This window comes from Aptenodytes patagonicus, chromosome 1, assembly GCF_965638725.1.
Source record: "Aptenodytes patagonicus chromosome 1, bAptPat1.pri.cur, whole genome shotgun sequence".
NCBI lineage: Eukaryota > Metazoa > Chordata > Aves > Sphenisciformes > Spheniscidae > Aptenodytes > Aptenodytes patagonicus.
Window position 1 is genome coordinate 188,461,620 of NC_134949.1, and position 7,699 is coordinate 188,469,318.

General features: G+C 45.0%; 1 pseudogene; it reads right to left on the reverse strand.

Annotated features, from left to right (window-relative positions):
* Positions 1-1,277: 1,277 nt before the first annotated feature.
* Positions 1,278-2,309, reverse strand: LOC143173093 (large ribosomal subunit protein uL18 pseudogene; annotated as a pseudogene).
* Positions 2,310-7,699: the final 5,390 nt, after the last annotated feature.

The following is a 7,699-nucleotide window of genomic DNA, read 5'->3' on the forward strand; positions in this document are numbered from 1 at the left end:
CTGCAAACTTACTGAGGGTGCACTCGATCCCCTCATCCAGATCATCAATAAAGATATTAAACAAGACCGGCCCCAGTACTGAGCCCTGGGGAACACCACTCGTGACCGGCCGCCAACTGGATTGAACTCCATTCACCACAACTCTCTGGGCCCGGCCATCCAGCCAGTTTTTGACCCAGCGCAGAGTCCACCTGTCTAAGCCGTGAGCCGCCAGCTTCTCGAGGAGAAGGCTGTGGGAGACAGTGTCAAAGGCCTTGCTGAAGTCCAGGAGGACCACATCCACAGCCTTTCCCTCATCCACTAGGCGGGTCACCTGCTCATAGAAGGAGATCAGGTTGGTCAAGCAGGACCTGCCTCTCATGAACCCGTGCTGGCTAGGCCGGATCCCCTGGTTGTCCCGCTCATGCCTTGTGAGCGCCCTCAAGATGAGCCGCTCCATAATCTTCCCCGGCACCGAGGTCAGGCTGACAGGCCTGTAGTTCCCCGGATCCTCCTTCCGGCCCTTCTTGTGGATGGGCGTCACATTGGCAAGCCTCCAGTCGTCCGGGACCTCCCCCGTTAACCAGGACTGCTGATAAATGATGGAGAGCGGCTTGGCGAGCACCTCCGCCAGCTCCCTCAGCACTCTCGGGTGGATCCCATCCGGCCCCATAGACTTGTGAGTGTCCAGGTGGCGTAGCAGGTCATTGACTGCTTCCTCCTGGATTACGGGGGGTTCATCCTGCTCGCCGTCCCCGTCTTCCAGCTCGGGGGGCCGAGTACCCTGAGGATAACTGGTCTGCCTGTTAAAGACTGAGGCAAAGAAGGCATTAAGTACCTCAGCCTTTTCCTCATCCTCAGTGACAATGTTCCCCCTTGCATCCAATAAAGGATGGAGATTCTCCTTGGCTCTCTTCTTGTCATTAATATATTTGTAAAAACTTTTTTTGTTGTCTTTAACGCCAGCGGCCAGATTGCGTTCTAGCTGGGCTTTTGCCTTTCTCATTTCTTCTCTGCACGACCTAACAAGATCCCTGTACTCTTCTTGAGTCGCCTGCCCCTTCTTCCACAAGCGGTAAACTCTCCTTTTTTTCCTGAGTCCCAGCAAGAGCTCCCCGTTCAGCCAGGCTGGTCGTCTTCCCCGCCCATTCTTCTTACGGCGTACAGGGACAGCCTGCTCCTGCGCCTCTAAGACTTTAAGACTTTAAGACTTCCTTCCTGAAGATCGTCCAGCCTTCCTGGACCCCTTTGCCCTCCATTCACCACAACTCTCTGGGCCCGGCCGCCTTTTTTTTTTTTTTTTTTTCTTAATCAATAAATTTATTGCCACGTTTTCCAAAGCTTCATAGAAAACTGTGGAAGTTGTCTTAACTATCAGCTGTGCACTCCTGGGCCCTGAGAAAGCTAGCCTTCTTCTGAGCAACACGATCTTTCTTCTGGGCAAGGGACACCTTGGGACAGTTCCATCTCCTCTTCTTCACTTCTCTCTTGGGTTTCTTCTCATGGACTGGATTATTCCGTATAGCAGCATGGACTTTTTTATACATTTCTTCCATCCCATCAGGTGTTACGTTGTTCTTTATGTACTGGGAGAACTGTTTTTTGTAAGCATCTTCATCCTCCTCCATCAGGTAACGCATATAATCTGCAACATTTTGTCCCATGATATGCTTGCGGTGAACCTCTGCATTGAATTCTTTGCTTTCCGAGTCATAACCAGGGAAACGTTTGGTACTATGAGGGATGGACAGACCACCATCCACTGCACCCTTCAGAGCACCAAAGACTTTGTTTCCAGTAGTAGTTCTGGCAAGACCTGCATCCAGGTAGCATGTGAAAGCACCAGGCTTTCCATCCACGCTTTCCACATTGTATTCATCACCTGTCACTTCAACTTGGCCTTCATAGATCTTATCAAGGCCAAATTTATTCAGAAGCCTGCGTGCCAACAGCAGACCTGTACAGTACGCTGCTGCGTAATTGGTCAGGCCAACCTTCACGCCGTATTTTGGCAGCTCATGGGCATAAGCAGCACAGACAATCATGTCACCTTCGATTCTGGCATAGGCAATCTGGCAAATGATGTCTCTGTTGGTAACACACACAATCATCCTATATTTAGGCGTGTTGTACTTGTTTTTATCTTGAATTACCAAACGTTTGCGGGCATAGAAATCAGTTTTTCCCTCTCTCCTTCTCCTGAATTTCACTTGGTATCTCTTGAAGTACGCCTTATTCTTGACAACTTTCACAAACCCCATCGTGCCAGGTACTGTCCGGTCTAGGCCTAGGCCAGGGCCCACTCCGTACAACGACTGCGCTCCGCAGCAGTGGGGAAAAAAGGAATTTTAACACATACAGGTTCATGGAATCATGGAACTGTTGGCTGGAAATGACCTCTGTAGTTCATCCTTGTACTTGGAGCAGGACTATCACCAACACTAGACCAAGCCTTGATTTGTTTATCTAAGTCCTAAAAACCTCCAGAGGTGGAGATTCCTCAACCTCTGTTGGAAATCTGATATTGTATTGCACTGCATTTGTAGTCAGTATGTTTGTTCTTAATGTTCTAAAATTGATTTGCAGTATTTGAAAATGAGAGGTACGGGATATGAATTGCTCATATAAATAGGGAAAAAATCATTAATTCAGTCAAGAAAATAAAACTGTGACAACCACATTGGATTTTTAGAACACCTCTGCTTTAATGAAACAAGGTGATTATAACTATGTAGATATATGTATATATATATAAATAAATTTATTTACAGCACACATTTCGCAAAGCATTGAAATATCCTTCAAATTCTCATGCTAGTGCAAGATGCTGTTCCATGTACTTCCATTCAATTTTCAAGTATTTGACCATTTGTTATTGTTGTTCTTAAGGAACTAATTCCTCAGTTTAATAAATCTCAACAATGGGGTGTTTTTCTGTCCCTTTAAACTACTTTTTTTCTGTTACTTATTTATGTCATGCTGCTGAGCCCCTGTAGTTCATATTTATTGTATCTTTTGTTTCTCTTCCACAGTCTCTTCTTAATTTTGGATGCTGCAAGTGCTCAAATTCCACCATGATAAGCCTAGTGTAAAACCTGATTAGACTAGATTTTTCTTAACAGTAATCAGGAGTACAGTTTTTCACATAGTTTCACAAGAGGGACTGTTATGGTTTAACCTCAACCCGCAACTGAGCACCATACAGCCGCTCGCTCACGCTCTCTGACAAGGGACAATTTATTTATTTGTTTGGTTGTTTTTTTACTAAAGAGCATTTGGAGTTTGGAAGGACCCATAAGCAAATGGCTAAATGCTTGGGCATTTTGGCTCTAACTTATAACACTTAAACAAATTTGTTTTCTGTTTACATAAATATAAAACATCCCTAAGCATGCCATTCTAGGAATGTAGAAGAGTTTTATAGCCATGTGGACTAAGGATATATCATAAGTCAGAAGCAGCAGCTGTTCCCTTTGCTAGCCAAGCCATTTAAGCAGTGTTTGCTCATCAGTTCATTTTTTCTTAGCATGATCCAAACACAGTGACAGAAAACAATAAGTGCTTTGGCTGACAAAAAGCCTGGGTTTAGATCTAACCACACACTTCTGCCAAAATTAAATGTTTATACCAAGTTCTGTTTTTGGCTTTTCTTCTCAAGAACAGTTCAGAGATTCCAGTTCAAAACAAAAGTGCCTACAAGGGTCTTATCCAAATTAAGAAAACTATAGATTGTTAAATACCATTATCTTTCAAGGACTACTACAGGGTTTTGTAGGTTTCTTTGACTTACTAGCTGCACAGACTAATTTCTCTTTAAAGGTCATTTTTATAGAGACTGGCCTAGTGGAAATGAAACAGTTTCATAACATCTTTTGTGTCCATTTTGGTTAATGAGCCAAAAAAGTCCTTAAGCATTAATGGCCCAATCATTCTCTCACTGTAGTCAACAAAAAACAGAATCATCATGGATGTTAATTGTAATAAGACTCACTGAGTAAAGCTGCTGTGACTAAACAGTTCTTCCTAAAAGGGAGAAAAAAGAACAAGTTAAGGAAAGACTCAGTTTTTAAGCCAACTGGAAATATTCGCTATATTAGACGCAGCTCCCTTCTCTTGTCACAAACTACCAGCTAGTATGTCAATAAAGTTATCAATGGCAGAAAAAATGGAAAAGAACAAGATGATAGCGTGAAAGAAGAACACAGGACATTAGAGACAAACCCCAGGCAGGGCACGTGCCCGGCTGTGTGAAAGGGCTTCAAGGAAGCTGGCTGCTGGAGTTCTGCTCCTTTCCATATCCTGATAACATAAAAAAGCAACCTGAATTCAAAGAACAATTTAAATTAATTTAGTTGTATTTATCTGCTTAACTGGGTTCTTGTGAAAACTGATTCTGTAATGTTTATAATAAGTTTTGAAAATAAAAAGCAGCAGATAAGGTGTATTTAATTATTATTTTAGACACAGTAGTCAGTGTAGTTAGAACTGTGAACAGGTTTTTCATCCTGAATTCTTGGTCTCAGGAGTTGCAACTTTCTGAATTTTTTTGTACTTTGGGCAGATGCTACATACAGTCCAAATTTGAGCAAAGACAATTTGTCTATTTTTTTCCTCAGGCTTCATAATTGTAGAGATCAAGAAAGACCTGTGCATATCTAGTCTGACCTCCAGTATAATATATGACATAACATTTCGAACAGTAGTTCCTTCTTTCAGTAGAATGGCAATTGAACTGTGTCTTTACAAAAAGGCACTCCATCTTGATTTAGGTTTTTTTCAGGCAGCAAATAATCCCCACAGTTAGATTTTAATAGGAGCCGGGTAACAAAATATACATTTCCACTCAAAGAAAAAAAAAGAAAGAGGGAAATAATTTATCATAATTTATCAGCTCTGCTGCTGAAAGAATTAAAAACTGAACTCTGAAATTTGGAAGAAATAGATCTTTCATTGAATCCCTTAGGAAATGCTAGGAAACTTACTCTGATTTCACAGGAATATACAATTTTTAAATGCATGCAATATCCTCATTCTGGCTTCTATTCCCCCCAAGAAAACATAAAGTAAACCAGTAAAGGTCTACTTCAAAGATTTTATCTGCAGACTGACATGTACATAGAGCTGCAGAGCATAGCAGTTCAGGGAAAACTGTTTCCTACCAGTTTTGGAAATATAAAATTAAAGTTAGCTTTTTGTGTTGGCATCAAAATGTAGAGATAATTTTCATCTCAACTACTGAAAATGAAGTAGAAAGACCCAGTTGAAGATGCTTTATGAATGGTGACTCCCCCAACTACAATTAGCCAACATTGGAGACCCTGCTAGAGACCCAGCTTATTAGGCATTAATGCCTATATGCCTGCATTAAAGGCATGTTGAGAGGAATTATACTGTGGCTGAAGCTCACCATTGTGTGTATTTCTTGCTTGTAAACATCCCCTAGATATTATCACCAGCTTCTACAGCTTAGAGAATTGTCACCTTTACTGCAGAAAGTCCAAGGAACAGTCCTTGGAAATTATGGAATGAATAATATGCCATAAATTGTGACTAAATAATGCACTGCAGATTAAATATACTATGTAGAACAATAGTGAACAGATGCCAGCAACAATGGGCTAAATAAAGATTTGAACCTACGAAGACCTGCATTTACTCTGGTGAGTAGTATGTGAGTGGGAACATGGGAGTAAGTATTTCTTCTGTATAACACATGCGTTCGGAATCAGGCTATTAGTTTTGTAGTTAATGGACATAGCTTCTAAAAGGCACCTAATAAAACTAGCGCAACTCAGACATATGCCACTAAATCAGCTTAGTTAACTGGCTCACCCTCTCAATTAGATTGAAAGAAATCTATACTTCTGGAAAGGAAATATACAGTAGAGTTGCTGATTAAAATCCCATTCCACAAAGCATTTCAGCAAGTGATTAGTCTGAAACACCTGCTTAATTTCTGGTGAAGTTAAGGAAACTTTTGTACGTGTTCTAGGGCTTTCCTGAACAGTTGAGGGGTGATATTATTAAAATATGTACCATAGATAAAAAAAGAACATGCTGTATAAAAGGTGTGATTTCCAAGACACTTATTCAGCTCAATGTGACCCGGCAATGTGTGGCTGCAGCCCAGAAAGCCAACAGTATCCTGGGCTGCATCCAAAGAAGCGTGGCCAGCAGGTGGAGGGAGGTGATTCTGCCCCTCTGCTCCACTCTCGTGAGACCCCACCTGGAGTAGTGCGTTCAGCTCTGGGACCCCCAACGTAAGAAGGACATGGACCTGTTGGAGCAAGTCCAGAGGAGGGCCACAAAGATGATCAGAGGGCTGGAGCACCTCTCCTATGAAGACAGGCTGAGAGAGTTGGGGTTGTTCAGCCTGGAGAAGAGAAGGCTCCGGGGAGACCTTATAGCAGCCTTCCAGTACCTGAAGGGGGCCTACAAGAAAGCTGGAAAGGGACTTTTTGCAAGGGCGTGTAGTGATAGGACAAGGGGTAATGGCTTTAAACTAAAAGAGGGTAGATTTAGATGAGATATAAGGAAGAAATTCTTCACTATGAGGGTGGTGAGGCACTGAACAGGTTATCCACAGAAATTGTGGATGCCCCATCCCTGGAAGTGTTCAAGGCCAGGTTGGATGGGGCTTTGAGCAACCTGGCCTAGTGGAAGGTGTCCCTGCCCACGGCAGGGGGGTTGGAACTAGATGATCTTTAAGGTCCCTTCCAACCCAAACCATTCTATGATTCTATGATTCTATTGTTACATGTACTTTAGTTTAATTGTAGAAGACTGGGGGAAAAAAATTATCACAGGTATCCAGAACACCAGTACTGGAAAAATACAGATGCTATTCTAAGATATTGCTTTGAGTTTTTTCAGCGAAGCCACCGAGGCGAAGGGCTCCGGAGCGGAGGATCGCGACGGGGGACCCTTCCTGAAGCGGCAAAAACCGCGGCCAAACCCGCGAAAAAGCAAAAGCGCAGGGAGCGAGAGGGAGCCCCAGCCCCGCCATTCCCCGAGCCGGAGGAGGGCGTTCCTGACGAGCGGCAGCTCTGACTCAGCGTGGGCGGGGACAAGAGGGGCGGCAGCCAAACCCCCTCACTTAGAAGAGCAGCTCCAGGGAGCGCGAGCGACCCGGAGCGCGGCGAACAGGGTGGGAAACAGGACGTGGCGCGGCAGTTTGCGCGGCAGTTCACGAGGGAGGGCGTGCAGGGAAGGCGAGCGGGCAGGGCACAGCCCCGCTCCCGGCTCCAGAGGCCAACTCAACTGGTAATCGTCGGCTTCCGAGAAGAGGACCGACTATGGTTTCCACTCGGCCGAAAGCCGTCGCCAGAAGGAACGTGGCGACCCAGACGGAGCTCACACGCAAGCATACAGCTGTCCAGGTCTCTGGCTGCAGGGAGCGCCTGAGCCTGTCAGCTGTGCCGGAGGGCGGCAGAGACACCACCTGTGTGCGGTGTGACCAGGTGGATGATCTGCTCGGCCTGGTGGCAGAGCTGAAGGAGGAGGTGGAAAGGTTGAGGAGTATCCGGGAGTGTGAGAGGGAGATAGATTGGTGGAGCTGCACCCTACCGTCCCTGAGGCAGAGGCAGCAGAAGGAGGCTCCGCGAGAAGCAGAGGATCCCCTGCCTTCTTGCCACCAGGTAGAAAGAGGGGACCTAAGCGACGGGGGGGGATGGAAACGGGTCCCTGCTCGGGGTGCCAGGCGAACCCCCGCCCGGCCTCC